The sequence below is a fragment of the Lissotriton vulgaris genome, chromosome 1_1 (assembly GCF_964263255.1).
Source record: "Lissotriton vulgaris chromosome 1_1, aLisVul1.2, whole genome shotgun sequence".
Taxonomy (NCBI): Eukaryota; Metazoa; Chordata; class Amphibia; order Caudata; family Salamandridae; genus Lissotriton; species Lissotriton vulgaris.
The window spans coordinates 282,812,812-282,830,500 of NC_141685.1; positions in this window are offsets into that span (position 1 = coordinate 282,812,812).

The following is a 17,689-nucleotide window of genomic DNA, read 5'->3' on the forward strand; positions in this document are numbered from 1 at the left end:
ATGGTCAGTCTGAACTGTGAAGTGAATGCTAAACAAGTATAACCGCAGCTTCTTCAAGCCTCATCCACAGCAAAGACCTCCCTCTGAAGAGCTGACCAACGTTTCTCTCTAGGGGTCAGCCTTCTGCTAATAAAAGCTACTGGCTGGTCCTGACCTTCATCATTGAATTGTGATAGCACAGCCCTTACCCCCAACTCAGAAGCATCTGTTTGGACAATGAATTATTTGGAGTAGTTAGGACTTTGCAGAATTGGTGCAGTGCAGATGGCCTGCTTCAGGTCATCAAATGCTTTTTGACAGCTGACTGTCCACTGAACTTTCTTAGGCAATCTTTTAGAAGTTAATTCATTCAGGGGTGTTAATATGGAACCATGCCCCTTGCTCAATCTTCTGTAATACCCAGTCAGGCCCAAGAAATCTCTGACTTGAGTCTGGGTGGTTGAAGCAACCCAGTCCATTATGGTCTGGATTTTCCTCTGCAATGGTTAAACGTGGCCTCCACCTACAAGGTGGCCCAGGTACACAAACTGACTCTGCCCTATCTGACACTTAGTAGCCTTGATAGTTAGGTCTGCTTTTTGCAGGGCCTCCAAAACATTTTTCAGGTGTATCAGGTGATCCTCCCAGGTGGAGCTAAAGACAACAATATCATCAGGTTAAGCCGCACAGTAGTCTTCCAGGCCTGTTAGGACTGTATTCACCAACCTTTGAAATGTGGCTGGTGCATTTTTCAGACCAAAGGGCATTCCCACAAATTGATAATGTCCACAAGGGGTTGAAAATGCTGTTTTTGGCTTCACAGCCTCAGCTAGTCTGATCTGCCAGTAGCCAGCTGTTAGATCAAATGTGCTCAGATATTTGGCAGAGGCCAACTTATCTATGATCTCATCTGCTCTTGGAATTGGATGAGCATCCGTCTTAGTGACTGCATTGAGACCTCTGTAGTCTACACAAACTCTCATATCTCTCTTACCACCCTGGGTGTGAGGTTTTGGTACCAAGACTACTGGACTAGCACAAGAGCTATCTGAGGGTTCAATAACTCCCAGCTTCAACATTTTCAGGACTTCTGTCCTGATACAGTCCCTGACATGATCGAGTTGCCTGTAAATCTTATTTTTAACAGGCAGACTGTCCCCAGTGTCCACTTCAGGAGTGCACCAGGTAGTCTGACTTGGAGTCAGTGAAAACATATGCCTGAACTGTTGTAGAACTTGTCTGCAATCAGTTTGCTGCTGATCAGTGAGGCTGCCTGCCAAGGCTACTCCATCAACTGATCCATCATCAGGGTTCTGAGAGAGCAGGTCTGAGAGAGGGTCACCCTCTTCCTCCTGTCCTTTATCAGTAACCATGAGCAAGCCCATGCCTGCCCTGTCAACATATGGTTTCAATCTGTTGACATGAAGCATCCTATGGGGGCTCCCGGGAGTTCCAAGATCTACCAAATAGGTGACCTCTCCCTTCTGTTCAACAATAGTGTGGGGCCTACTACACTTGTCTTGGAGAGCTGCTGGGGCCACAGGCTCCAACACCCACACATTATTTGTCCTGGCTGGTAAACAGTCAACACAGCCTTTTGCTCATGCCAGGTTTTCCGTAATTCCTGGCTAGCCTCAAGTTTTTTTTATTTTTTTTAATTAAATGTATTAAGAAAACAATCTTGGCAGTGATACAGAGCAGCAAAATAACATACTTTATGTGGATCACAAGAACAAAGTAGCGCAGTCTATAAATAGCATTACAAAAAATGATTCTGGAAGTTGACATCTTAACTTAGTAATATCCTTACATGGCTGAAGTAGGTCACACTGAGGCACTGTCATCGTTTTCGAGGTTTGGAGGTTCACAAATATTACCACAAAACGGATTCCAGGCCCCCCATATTTTCTCCCATTTCTTAGGGCACCCTCGATGAATGAACACTGATTTTTCTGCCACCATTAGTTCGTCCATATCCCTGCACCATTTGCGGAGGGTAGGTATCACTTCGGAGCCCCTCAATAGAGCAATATTGCGTTTTGCCACCATCATACCCAGCATCACCCAATCTTGTTGTCTGTGGTTTAAGTCGTTTGGCTCCCAGACATTTAGTAAACAGCGCCGGGGTTCTGGCGTTAGGGAAATGTTTGTAGATGGGGATATCGTGCGCATAACTGCTATCCAGTACCTTGCTATGTGTACACAGTCCCATATGGTATGGTAGAATGACCCCTCATCTCCGCAGCCACGCAGGCAAAATTTGTGGTGGGCAGACCCTATTGTGATTAAAGTCGTTCTTGTGTAATACGTGCGGTGTAATATTTTGAGTTGAACCAGTTTCAACCTGGAGGATATCGCTGTTTCCCTGGGAGACGAGAGGGCCTCCTGCCATTCGGAGTCATCAAAGTCGCCCACCTCTCTGGACCATTTCTGTCGCAGCGTGGACATCACGTCAGGGAGATTGTTTATCAATTTCCGATAGGTCAGTGAAGTGGCCCTATCTGGCATGTGCTCTGTTAGAAGTCTGTCTTATAAAGGGGAGGACTCCTGTAGATCAGTACCTGGAGGTATGACCCATTGGAGTGCGTGTTTAATTTGAAGGTATCTAAACTTTTCCTTTTGCGCCATGTCATACTATGTTTGGAGGTGGGAGAAATCTACCACGTTTCCCTTTTTCCAAAGGTCACCCACCACTGAAATGCAGATGGCATCCCAGCTCTGGAATCCTTTACTGTTGCGGAGGAGGCCTAATTTGTAGGAATCCCACAGTGGTGTCATCAGCGTAATCGTCCCAGTGGATTTTAGACGCTGATTCGCTTTATACCAAAGATGTACCGTGTGTTGCGTAGGTCAGATTAGGTCCGCAGGCATACGACGGCAATATAGATTGCCAAGTAGGCCTCGGCTCTCCAAGTTTCGTCTGTCGGCGAGATATGCCAGCTCGGTCTGTGGAGCGTGCAACCAGTAGTTTATCTGCTTACGATGGGCTGCCCAGTAATAGAATTCTACGTTCGGAAGCGCTATGCCTCCATCGTACCAACCCTTTATTAACTTATCTTGTGCAATACGTGGTGGCTTCCCATCCCACAAAAGAGTGGTAACAGTTGCAGCTATAGCTAAAAAATAAGAGTCAGGGACCAGGAACGGTGTATTTTCGAGGACATATAAAAACCGTGGGAGCGCCATCATTTTGTACAATGCCGCTTTACCCTAGAGTGTGAGAGGAAGCGTTCGCCAGATCTTAACGTCTCTTCGAAACCGCTCTAGGTGGGGATTGAGATTCAGGTCAAAAAATTTGTCAGGGTCGGACGTGATGTAGATACCGAGGTATTTGAAAGCTGTCACAGTAGGCCGTAAGGGGCAACTTGAGGGCAAGACAGGGGAGACCGGTCAGCACATGGAGGATGGACTTAGACCAATTGATATTGTAACCTGATACCCTGCCAAACTTTTCACTTACGTTCAGGAGTTCTAGGATGGATTTCTTGGGGGAGGTGAGGTATAGTAAAATGTCATCAGCATATAGGGAAATGCGGTCCTCACATGTGTTGGTCCAGGAAAGTCCCTTAATAGAGGGTCCCCATCTAATCCATATTGTGAGTGGCTCAAGGATCAGCACGAAGACCAGCGGGGATAAAGGGCATCCCTGTCTTGTGCAGCGTCCAAGCGGGAAATCTCGAGAGATGCGTCCATTACCTGAGACATGGGCTAGAAGCTTGTTGTATAAGAGGCGAATCCATGCACAATATTTCGGGCCGAAGCCAATATGACAGAGCACCGCGAAGAGGTAAGGCCACTCCACGGTATCGAACGCCATGGTGGCGTCCAGGGAGAGTATAACGGAAGGGTCCTGGATATATGACTTGTGGGCCAAAACTGCATGGAGTCAGCGCAAGTTGAGGGCAGTGCTACGGTGCAGCATCAATCCAAACTGATCAGGATGTACTATAGAGGCAAGATGGGGGGTAAGGCGCAACACCAGCAGCTTGGCTAGAATCTTAGGTTCTGCGTTGATCAGAGAAATTGGGCGGTAGGACGCACAATCTCCCTCTGGTCTGCCGGGCTTGTGTATCGCGACTATTGTGGTGAGGCGCTGGTCTCTCGGTAACTCTCCCACCTCTAGGCTAGCAAGAAACATCTCAAGTAAAAAGGGTGCAGTCGTCTGTTCTGTCCATTTTTACAGTTCAACTGGGAGACCATTAGGCCCAAGCGCCTTACCTGACGCTAGAGAATAGGTTGCAGTTTCTATTTCTTCTAAGGTGATGTCTGCCTCCAACAGGAGTGCCGCTTCAGGGGAGAGTTGGGGGATTGTCAGGTCTTTTATATAGTCATACGCCTCTTCCGACGTATAGGTCGCCCGGGGAGCATATAGTTATTCATAATGATCGGCTAAAACGTCCACTATTTCGTCTGGCTTATTGACCACTGCGCCCATAGGGGACAACAGCTGTGCTATGACCCTATTTCCTCTTTCTTTCCTATCCAGCCAGGCTAGCATCTTCCCAGCCTTGTCACCTAGTTCGTACACCCTATGTCTGGTTGCTTGAAGGCCTTGTATCGCACTCTCCCGCTGATACGCCACATACGCGGTTTGCTTAAGCTTAACCTCCAGGGTGGCGTTAAGCGGAGGGCGCATAGCCTGTTCAGTCAGAGCCTCAAGATTTTGGATGCCTTTTTCACGTGCTCGGCCATCCTGGATCGGAGATCAAGTACATAGTCCACAATATCCTGGACTACTAAACTGAGAAAAATCCTAATTTTAAGACTTTCGGTATTCACAGAAGGCATTTAGGAGTCCGAAAGTTAGGAGTCCTAACTTTACTACTATTAAATTGAGAAAAATCCTAATTTTAAGACTTTCGGTATTCACAGAAGGCATTTAGGAGTACTAAAATTAGGACTCCTAACTTCTGTGAATACCGAAATGAGTAAGTGCCTTCTGTGAATACCAAAATGAGTAAGTGCCTTCTGTGAATACCAAAATGGTAGTAAGTTTAGGATTTTGTCTTAAGTTAGTTCTGTGAATCGGTCCCAAGGTATATATCAAATATATATATTTATTGTAAATACAACCCCTCTAGTCTCTTTATGAGGCTAGAGGCAAAAGTACAATAGAAGAACATAAATAGCACACAGCAAATTAGCACAGTATACGTTATGCCCTAGGGGCCTCACAAACCATATACAAAAAAAAATGGTATAAGAACCACGTGAGGGATAGAAGCTAGGGTTTGTAGAACCACTGGGACAACCTTGAACCACCCAAGGTAGGGATGTAGGAGACCCACGGGGATGCATGCAGTGTCTAAACACAGCCGCGAATCACCATTGACTTCTATGGAGGAAAAGCAAGTTACAATTTTAAAGATTAAAGACATTTTGGAGTGAACTATGTTCACTCCAAAATGTTTTAGACTAGGACACTTCGAGAGCCAAGACCCACGGGAGCACTGGAGTACTCATATTACCTCACCCAGGGAAACCGGGTGCATGGGTGTCTTTTGGTGTCGGGTTTCGTCGTTGATTCTTGTGGAGAGCTGCGAAGAAGTGCTGCAGACGACCAGAGGAAAAGTGTCCGGGTGGATCCAAGAGTGGATCAGAGATCTGAAGAACCTGAAAGCAGAGGGGGCAGAGTCTGGGTCACTAGCCAGTGACCAAGATGGCAACCGTAAGATGGCAGCCAATATCGGGTGTTTTCAGGTGAAGTAGGTAAAGCTTGACTTTTCAGCCACAAGGACCGGGAGGTGTCGATGATGACCAGGAGCTGGATTCAATCTGTCCCACAAAGGATGTTGAGTGATGCAGTGTCAGAATCCGGATTGAACCCAACAAGCCTTGGCAATAGCAACCCATGCAAGATGACAAGATTGGCTTTGGTGCAGGCCAGCAAGGTCTGAGGGACTCAATCTTTGGAGGGGAGTCAGAGCATGTCTGGAGCAGCCAGGAAAGCTCAAGAAACACAGGATTGCCCTTCCGGGGGGTCCACTAGCCAATAGACTGGGAACCATGAAGGAGCCTCGAGCTACGGTGAAGGAAGGGGACTCACGGGTCACTCGTGGAGTGCTGGCCTCTGTACTTTGGTGCAAAAGGTGCTCAGGACAGGGGCTTTTAATACCCCAATGCACAACTTCAGGAAACTTCGGGAACTAGGTGCAGTTGCAAAAATGCACGATGTCCAAGAGTTCCGGTCTCACATCTCTCGTGTCAACTACAGGTCTCTGCTCTACTGGGAACTTGTCAGAAAAGGGGGTGGTGATGGACAGAGTATCTGAATTAAGCAGAACACTCCTACCCAGTCAACAGATCAGGGCTTGATCCATCACTGTTTTTTAGCTCACTGCACCATCCCAGCTCAGAACCTGGCTACATGCTAATTAGTCTGTCCCTGGCCCAGTGCATCATGGGAACAGGGCAGACCAAACTACCAAGCCAATTCTTTAACTGGAAAGGAAACAATCTTCCGGGGACCAGTTTCTGGCATTACAGCCGTCTTCGGACCGGCTTGCTTGAATCCTGATGGTGCAGTGAGCAAGGGACTCATGTCTGAGCATACCCTTCCACGTTTATGGTGGACAAAACGATTCAGAAAAGGGGGTGGTGATGGACAGAGTATCTGAATTAAGCAAAACACTCCTACCCAGTCAACAGATCAGGGCTTGATCCATCACCGTTTTTTAGCTCACTGCACCATCCCAGCTCAGAACCTGGCTACATGCAAATTAGTCTGTCCCTGGTCCAGTGCATCATGGGAACAGGGCAGACCAAACTACCAAGCCAATTCTTTAACTGGAAAGGAAACAAGCTTCTGGGGACCGGTTTCTGGCATTACAGCCGTCTTCGGCCAGGCTTGCTTGAATCCTGATGGTGCAGTGAGCAAGGGACTCATGTCTGAGCATACCCTTCCACGCTTATGGTGGACAAAACGATTCAGAAAAGGGGGTGGTGATGGGCAGAGCATCTGAATTAAGCAGAACACTCCTACCCAGTCAACAGATCAGGGCTTGATCCATCACCGTTTTTTAGCTCACTGCACCATCCCAGCTCAGAACCTGGCTACATCCAGAAACCGGTCCCCGGAAGCTTGTTTCCTTCCCAGTAAAAGAATTGGTTTGGTAGTTTGGTTTGCCCTGTTCCCATGATGCACTGGGCCAGGGACAGACTAATTTGCATGTAGCCAGGTTCTGAGCTGGGATGGTGCAGTGAGCTAAAAAACGGTGATGGATCAAGCCCTGATCTGTTGACTGGGTATGAGTGTTCTGTTTAATTCAGATACTCTGTCCATCACCACCCCCTTTTCTGAATCGGTTTGTCCACCACAAGCGTGGAAGGGTATACTCAGGTGTGAGTCCCTTGCTCATTGCACCATCAGGATTCAAGCAAGCCGGGCCGAAGACGGCTGTAATGCCAGAAACCAGCCCCCGGAAGCTTGTTTCCTTCCCAGTAAAAGAATTGGCTTGGTAGTTTGGTCTGCCCTGTTCCCATGATGCACTGGGCCAGGGACAGACTAATTTGCATGTAGCCAGGTTCTGAGCTGGGATGGCGCAGTGAGCTAAAAAACGGGGATGGATCAAGCCCTGATCTGTTGACTGGGTATGAGTGTTCTGTTTAATTCAGATACTCTGTCCTTCACCACCTCCTTTTCTGAAGCGTTTTGTCCACCATAAGCGTGGAAGGGTATACTCAGATGTGAGTCCCTTGCTCATTGCACCATCAGGATTCAAGCAAGCCGGGCCGAAGACGGCTGTAATGCCAGAAACCGGTCCCCAGGAGCTTGTTTCCTTCCCAGTAAAAGAATTGGCTTGGTAGTTTGGTCTGCCCTGTTCCCATGATGCACTGGGCCAGGGACAGACTAAATTGCATGTAGCCAGGTTCTGAGCTGGGATGGTGCAGTGAGCTAAAAAGCAGTGATGTATCAAGCCCTGATCTGTTGACTGGGTATGAGTGTTCTGTTTAATTCAGATACTCTGTCCATCACCACCCCCTTTTCTGAATCGTTTTGTCCACCATAAGCGTGGAAGGGTATACTCAGATGTGAGTCCCTTGCTCATTGCACCATCAGGATTCAAGCAAGCCGGGCCGAAGACAGCTGTTATGCCAGAAACCGGTCCCCGGAAGCTTGTTTCCTTCCCAGTAAAAGAATTGGCTTGGTAGTTTGGTCTGCCTTGTTCCCATGATGCACTGGGCCAGGGACAGACTAATTTGCATGTAGCCAGGTTCTGAGCTGGGGTGGTGCAGTGAGCTAAAAAACGGTGATGGATCAAGCCCTGATCTGTTGACTGGGTATGAGTGTTCTGTTTAATTCAGATACTCTGGCCATCACCACCCCTTTTTCTGAATCGTTTTGTCCACCATAAGCGTGGAAGGGTATACTCAGATGTGAGTCCCTTGCTCATTGCACCATCAGGATTCAAGCAAGCCGGGCCGAAGACGGCTGTTATGCCAGAAACCGGTTCCCGGAAGCTTGTTTCCTTCCCAGTAAAAGAATTGGCTTGGTAGTTTGGTCTGCCCTGTTCCCATGATGCACTGGGCCAGGGACAGACTAATTTGCATGTAGCCAGGTTCTGAGCTGGGGTGGTGCAGTGAGCTAAAAAACGGTGATGGATCAAGCCCTGATCTGTTGACTGGGTATGAGTGCTCTGTTTAATTCAGATACTCTGTCCATCACCACCCCCTTTTCTGAATCCTACTGGGAACTTGTGTCAGCTTCAGAGATGTCTAGAAGTCCATGTCCTCTGTTGCAGATTCTTCGGGACCTGGCGGGAGCCTCGAAAATGTAGACCGGCAAAGATGCTTCTTTGGTGAAATGACAAAGGTCCAGGATTTCTTCTTCAGAGTTTCGTCCAGGGTAATTTAAAGTCCTAGGGACTGGGGGGCATATCACCAACGAGTAGCGATATTTATCGCTAACGAGGCTTTGCAACGATTTTTTTATCGCTAAGCATCGCCGAAAATTATCGCTGAGATAACTTGCTATTAGCAGCGTTTATCTCAGAAGTGCTAAAAATCCGCACGCTAACTGCCAAATGAGAGATTATTGCTGGAAAACCAACGATAATCTCTCAAATTTTGGCGTTCGCTTGATGATAGGGGCTCACAAACTTAGCCATGATATCCACCTTCCATAGGATATCATGGCTAAGTCAGGAAATACCAGGTGTAAAAAAAGCAGCGCTAACCGCGGTTAGCGCTGCTTTTTTATCACTAACAGGGTTAGCGATATCCATGATAATAGGAGAAATGTCGCTTAACAACATTTCTCCTATTATTTTTCTCTGGAACGCCCCCTTTGCATCTCATCAGAGATGCAAGGGGAAGCATAGAGAAAAAGGGTGCTAACATTCGAATTTGCGTGTTAGCACCCTGTTGCTGATAGGGAGATAATTTTATCTCCGCTTTCATGGCTTTTAAAGCCAAAAAAGCAGAGATAAATCCCTTGATAATATGCCCCTGGGTTCCTATACTTATATTAAGTTTAGGGGTTGGACTAACTCTATGGTCCCACCTATGGGAGGACCTGGGGAAGGGGTGGTTACACCCCTTCCCCTTTATCCAGTTTCACACCAGAGATGGGGCTGAGTGCCCCAGCAACCGGTTTGAACTGGGAAATGCATGGAGCACCTTGTGTGCCCCAGGCAGTGCCTGAAAAGCATTCACTGAATGCAACCCACCCTGCCCCAATACACTAAAGCCTATCTGGGGAGGTGCTAGCACTTCCCTGGACAGGAAACCTATTGTCCAGGCCTCCCCTGCCGGAGTTTCGTCCAGCAGCAGGAGGTCAAACTCGGGTCTGTGGAAGCAGCATCCATTTTGTGATGCTGAGGTATACCAGTGTGTACATGTCTTCTCCCTCTAGAAGGGTGGCATTCTACCCCGCTGCCAGAACTGGTGGAGGGTAGGATTCCAAAGCATTTGACACCAAACACGACATGTTTTGATAAAGCCAAACCAAAGTTAGCATTAACTGCGAGGATTATAATGTACTTAAGAGTATATGGTATGGCTATATCATAGAACAGCTATAAGGAGCGATTTCTGAAAGCTGCAGAGGGACTCAACTCATGCTAGGGCACCCTCTCACACAAAAGCAAGCCCTCTGCCATCAGGATTGTCAAGGCCTGCCACATGAGTGAATTATAGGTTAATATGGGTATATATGTATTGGTAGATATAGGTATACTTTATCTAAGTATGGGGTGTTAACACCACCTTCCCCAGGCTGCAAGTGCAGACCTGTGGTGCCATTTTGGAAGGCTAACCACCGGTGACATAATATGTGCTTCAGCCCCTGGTAGGCCGCTGGGGTACCTATGCCCTTGGTACCTAGGGTACCATACACTAGGGGCTCACAAGGTAACTCAGTAACCAATCTGGTATGTACCAAAAGTTCATGGTATCAGTTTAGAGAGAGAACAGCTAGGCTGTGGTCCTGATTAGCAGGACCACAGCCAGACTAAAGTTGAAAGACCAGTGAAACACAGCAAAAAGTGGGGGTAGCCATAGGAAGCACACCCTACTCTCCTACACTTTTGATGAAATAACAAGTATTTCTGTCTTTACATGCTGAAATGCATATATCATTTCACAAAGGTGAAAATGAAAATTTAGCAAGCAATTTTGGGATCCTCCATAACCTAGGGAGAGAACCAAGCAGATGTCTTGAAAACAAAGAGCACATCTTGCTGAATGATTGGGTGGTGATCCCATCCTCTTAGGACCACCCCAAGAACAGTTATGGGCAAAAATACAATCCCAACCAAAGGCCCTGCAAAGCATTATAGGACGAGATTAGCAGTGGGTCCACTCAGCCTTTCATCCATCAGAGGTCAATAAAATGAGTACCATTGAGTTGGGTAACAATAAACATCTTTTATTCAGCACCAAGATACCCAAGGGTGAACGTGCGCGTTACAAATACACATGTTATGTTAAATGCCGTACCCTGGTTGGAATGTAGTGTGTCAATTGTGTATGTCCCGATAAAGACTCGCAAATCCTTTATAACAGTTTGAGCATCAGCCGAGTGCTTTGGCGAAACCCACAGGAATCTGAAGCATGAATCAACTGCCACAAAGATATACTTGCAAGCCCCATCTGATTATAAGGGGCTGCATTGTTGCAAATAAACACAAGCCAAAGGCTTGTCTGAGATCAACACAGGTGTCTGTGCTGGATGTGCTATAGTGGAGCCTTTCATCTGCAGGCAGATGTTGCATTAATAGACAAAGTCCTTGGTCTGTTTTGATAGACCTGGCCACCAATAACGGTGCTTCAGTAATGAAACAGTTGTAGTAATCCCTGAGTGAGTAGAACCCAGACCCTCATGTGAAGCTAGTATCAGTCCCAGTCTGCGATCATGTTTGGTATTACTCTATCCCCCACTCCTGGAATCTGAGCATACGGAATGTTTTGTGCATCTAACTTGTAGGAGTACTTGAGTGGAAAGCCTTTTGGCAGGGCTGATCCATTACGCGTGGGATTAACTGCCAACATAGTTGTTCCGTCTATCCTCATACTAGAGTGAGTTATTGCAGCAAAGGCAGCAGTATAAACTGCTGCCCTGGCGGCTTCATCCGCCATTAAATTCCCTCCAATGTGAAGGCTGACGAGTTGATGACTCAATGTATAGATAACATAAGCCTGTGGCAGGCCTTCTTTCAGCGTTGCCAATTGTTACCAAAACATCTTTTGCTTTACTGTTCAACCTTTAGAATTTTTAAATCCATTCTGGTACCAATAGTGTAGATATTCATTGTAGGACTGGACACAATAAAATTAATCCCACACAATAAGTATAGGGAATTTGCTATTCGTATTTTGTAGTGCCAGTATCAGGGCTTTAAGTTCTGCCGGCTGCACTGTACAGTCCACTACGGATTGAGTGTGTGTTTTTCCTGGACCTAACTTTCCATCATGCATACGCCCTTTAACAATTGAGCATGCTGCGGAATATTGCTGTTTCACTCCTAGGGCAGGCTGGGCAGAACTATCTGTATAAATGATGCATTCATATTGATCTAGAGGCATAATTTCATTCGGCAGAATAAATATTCTTGTTCGTAATGCAAAAATTCTTGTGTTTGTAATGTAGAATTGAATCTGTAATCTACATCTGTTGCAATGAGAGCGTTAGCCCATTGCATCCATCTTGGATGAAAGGCTTTAGCATTTGGGACTCTTGCTTTGGTGACGGCCTCTAAGGTCGGCACCGGAGTCACAACAATTATGCATTTCCCCTAAGCTAGTGCTCTCTCTCTCTCTCTCTGTCTCATTCTCTCTCTCTCTCTCACTACAGCAGTCTGTACCGCTGTGAGTATTTTCTCAGTGGATGCAAAACGCGTTTTGGCGTTTGTGTACGAATGTGATTTGTATGCAATAGTTATTGTATCACCTTCATTAAAAGTGATATAGGTGTACCTGGTTAGTCCAGAGACTACACAGATCACCAGGTTAGTCACGTTAACACGTGTGTGTAAATGTTTGGAACCTATCATGTCAGCTTTTACGGAACGTAAAATATTTGAATGTTCCTGTGTCCAATGATGCACCGAAAAATCAGGTCTAATTATGTCACATAAAGGTTTTACCCAATCTTCATAATCCAAATGGAAGTTCTATAGCTAAATACCACCTAGAGCAAGGGGAAATTACTACCTGCATAAGATGAGTTCTGTCTTTACATGCTGAAATGCATATATCATTTCACAAAGGTGAAAATGAAAATTTAGCAAGCAATTTTGGGATCCTCCATAACCTAGGGAGAGAACCAAGCAGATGTCTTGAAAACAAAGAGCACATCTTGCTGAATGATTGGGTGGTGATCCCATCCTCTTAGGACCACCCCAAGAACAGTTATGGGCAAAAATACAATCCCAACCAAAGGCCCTGCAAAGCATTATAGGACGAGATTAGCAGTGGGTCCACTCAGCCTTTCATCCATCAGAGGTCAATAAAATGAGTACCATTGAGTTGGGTAACAATAAACATCTTTTATTCAGCACCAAGATACCCAAGGGTGAACGTGCGCGTTACAAATACACATGTTATGTTAAATGCCGTACCCTGGTTGGAATGTAGTGTGTCAATTGTGTATGTCCCGATAAAGACTCGCAAATCCTTTATAACAGTTTGAGCATCAGCCGAGTGCTTTGGCGAAACCCACAGGAATCTGAAGCATGAATCAACTGCCACAAAGATATACTTGCAAGCCCCATCTGATTATAAGGGGCTGCATTGTTGCAAATAAACACAAGCCAAAGGCTTGTCTGAGATCAACACAGGTGTCTGTGCTGGATGTGCTATAGTGGAGCCTTTCATCTGCAGGCAGATGTTGCATTAATAGACAAAGTCCTTGGTCTGTTTTGATAGACCTGGCCACCAATAACGGTGCTTCAGTAATGAAACAGTTGTAGTAATCCCTGAGTGAGTAGAACCCAGACCCTCATGTGAAGCTAGTATCAGTCCCAGTCTGCGATCATGTTTGGTATTACTCTATCCCCCACTCCTGGAATCTGAGCATACGGAATGTTTTGTGCATCTAACTTGTAGGAGTACTTGAGTGGAAAGCCTTTTGGCAGGGCTGATCCATTACGCGTGGGATTAACTGCCAACATAGTTGTTCCGTCTATCCTCATACTAGAGTGAGTTATTGCAGCAAAGGCAGCAGTATAAACTGCTGCCCTGGCGGCTTCATCCGCCATTAAATTCCCTCCAATGTGAAGGCTGACGAGTTGATGACTCAATGTATAGATAACATAAGCCTGTGGCAGGCCTTCTTTCAGCGTTGCCAATTGTTACCAAAACATCTTTTGCTTTACTGTTCAACCTTTAGAATTTTTAAATCCATTCTGGTACCAATAGTGTAGATATTCATTGTAGGACTGGACACAATAAAATTAATCCCACACAATAAGTATAGGGAATTTGCTATTCGTATTTTGTAGTGCCAGTATCAGGGCTTTAAGTTCTGCCGGCTGCACTGTACAGTCCACTACGGATTGAGTGTGTGTTTTTCCTGGACCTAACTTTCCATCATGCATACGCCCTTTAACAATTGAGCAGGCTGCGGAATATTGCTGTTTCACTCCTAGGGCAGGCTGGGCAGAACTATCTGTATAAATGATGCATTCATATTGATCTAGAGGCATAATTTCATTCGGCAGAATAAATATTCTTGTTCGTAATGCAAAAATTCTTGTGTTTGTAATGTAGAATTGAATCTGTAATCTACATCTGTTGCAATGAGAGCGTTAGCCCATTGCATCCATCTTGGATGAAAGGCTTTAGCATTTGGGACTCTTGCTTTGGCGACGGCCTCTAAGGTCGGCACCGGAGTCACAACAATTATGCATTTCCCCTAAGCTAGTGCTCTCTCTCTCTCTCTCTGTCTCATTCTCTCTCTCTCTCACTACAGCAGTCTGTACCGCTGTGAGTATTTTCTCAGTGGATGCAAAACGCGTTTTGGCGTTTGTGTACGAATGTGATTTGTATGCAATAGTTATTGTATCACCTTCATTAAAAGTGATATAGGTGTACCTGGTTAGTCCAGAGACTACACAGATCACCAGGTTAGTCACGTTAACACGTGTGTGTAAATGTTTGGAACCTATCATGTCAGCTTTTACGGAACGTAAAATATTTGAATGTTCCTGTGTCCAATGATGCACCGAAAAATCAGGTCTAATTATGTCACATAAAGGTTTTACCCAATCTTCATAATCCAAATGGAAGTTCTATAGCTAAATACCACCTAGAGCAAGGGGAAATTACTACCTGCATAAGATGAGTTCACATGGGAATATCTCTCTCTATATATACAGCAGTTAATAAATCATCAAGTTGGATTGAGTTTTTAGGTTAAATCCACAGATCACCAAAATACACTTGTACTTTATTTAATACACATTTAGAAATTGTAGAAACAATATACATAATTTACAATCATAGAAAACTTTGTACAGTAAAAGATAACATTGTGTTAAAAAATATTCTCTCTCTCACCCCTCATCATACATCAAGATCATTCTATCTTCATACAGATTCTCTGCACCTATATTCATTCCACTTACATACTCAAAGTATAGACAACCCAAACATATGGGGACGTAACCAGGAATAAAGGCGATCTATTAAAACTCTATGGGCCCTATTATCAAGGTGAAGTATCGCCTCTTTTTCAGCATATTATACAGAGAAAGCGGCGATACTTCTAGCGCCCTATCAACAAGGGCATGCTAACGCCTGTCTCAGCCTCATACCGCCCCACTTTGCATATCAGCAAGAAACATCACTAATGACATGCAAAGTGGGCGTTCCCACGTCCAACCGCATGTAAACTGTGGTTGGAGGTGGTAACACCCTATTATCAAGGCAGGCGTTGGGAGAAGGAGACCTGCGATACTACCCCAGTAGGGAAATGTTGCATAGCAGAGGGGTAAAATGTAGTACTCCTGCTCCAAGAAGTGTAACAGTAGGGAAAGTGTTGGATTGCGGAGGGGTAACATTTACTATTCCCCCTACAGCCAGTAAAATACAACAGTAGTGAAAGTGTTGGATGGCGGAGGGGTAACATTTACTAGTCCCACTCCAATCAGTGCAACAATAGGGAAAGTATTAGATTGCAGAAAGGTAAACTGTACCATTCCCACTCCAGCCAGTACAACAATAGGGAAAGTGGGGGATTGCAGAAATGTAAAATGTATTAATCCCGCTTCAGTCCGTGCAACATTAAAAAGAAACAAAATATCTTGAACAAAACTAAAATTATCAAAAAAACAAAGTAAATAATGAAAAATATAAATATGTTGTGAAAACATACAAATATATTTAATCTTAAAAAATGTTTTTATTAAAAACATATTACAATGTTAAATACATATCACAAATACCTACAAATGTTTTTATAACTAAAATACAGAACTAATATGTATATTAGCGGCCAAAATTGTCCCACCCTATAACCTCACAAGACTCACAACCAGCCCATAAAATGTAACTTTAAAAAATATATTTTTTACACTATTACTATAAATATTTACTAAACTAATTATAATTAATTATATATTAATTATGAATTATTAGTTAATGTACTTCCCGCAATATACCCTCAAAAACACACAACACACACATAAGATTTTACAAATATTTACACAATTAATATAATAAATTATGAAGTTAATAATTAATATTAATTAAAAAAGGATTATGAATTCGCTAAAATTATTTTATTCATCATCGTTTACCCCTATAAACCCCACAACCCGCACCTAAAAAAACATTAAGTCAACAATTAACAAAATGATCAATTAATTAATCAATATGAATTAATAACTGTAAATAAATTAAAAATAAATTACATCACACCCTAAACCCCTATCAACCCGCAATCCACACCTAAAAATGTTTAATTAGACAGTTCATATAATTATAAATTCATATTAATTAAAATTAATTATAAATTAATCAAAAATAAATGACTTCTTACCCTTAACACAAGTAACCCCACAACCCATACCTAAAACAAATACATAATTATCATGAATTATTAATTAATTAATGTTGATTAACTAATTTTCAATTAATTAAAAATATATTACTTCCTACTCTTTACCCATATGACCCCACAATCCGCACCGTAGACAAATTACACAATTAACATAAGTATTAATTAATTAATGTTAATTAACTAATTATTAATTAATTAAAAATAAATTACTTCCTACCATTTACCTCTATAAACTCCACAACCCGCACTTATATTATACATAAAAAAATAATAGCACAATTAACATAAATATATATCAATTAAATAAATAATATAAAATAAAAACAATATTTACTAATTTAGTAAAACTAAATTACTTCCCACCCTTTACCTCTATAAACCCACAACTCACAACGGAACTTAAAATCTGAAAATGTAAAAAATTGCATTTATTAACTACTAAAAAATTAACAAATATATAACATATCATATGCAATAATTATACAAAAACTTAACTTCATATACATTTAAAGAATATACTAAAATACATTACAATAATTTAAAAACAATATTTTAAACAACTATAATTTATCAAATGATATTAATAACTTCAATATTTTAAAAATCAATATTACTTACCTTCATATCAATATTCTTGCTGACGATATTTCCATGTCAATATATTTTAAACTCAATATTTCTGTAGATCAATATTTTAAACTTGATAGTTTGGACCCAATTATGATGAGGCTTTCCGAGCCTCATCGCATTTTCAGTTTCTACCACCGCATTACATTGCAGGTAGTCGAAACTGAAACCGTCCGGTCATTCCTTTACGGGTCGCATCATAATTGGCCCCTTTATGTCAGGTTCTCCCAAAAGAGACCCTTGCCTTGTCTGGGTATGTACCCCTCTACTTGGAGCGTTTTGTCATATAAATGATGTGAAGCACTTCCCCTGGTATCAAGTGTTTCCACCGTAATATGCTCACTGAGAGCTACTGGCGCCAGATAATCCATCAGGTTCCGGCGAGCTATTGTGACTTTTGCCGCTCTGTCCAGCATCGTCACTATCCATTCCCCGTTCAGAAGCAGAGTCCTCAGTAGCCTGGGCATTTCTAAATTTGATCCCAGCTATCTTCTTCTTTTTAAATTGAGATTTAGGAGTCTTTTGGTTGTCTTCCTGATTAATGAAGTAGTCTGAAGTGCGATGTGTTTCCCTATTTGGGTT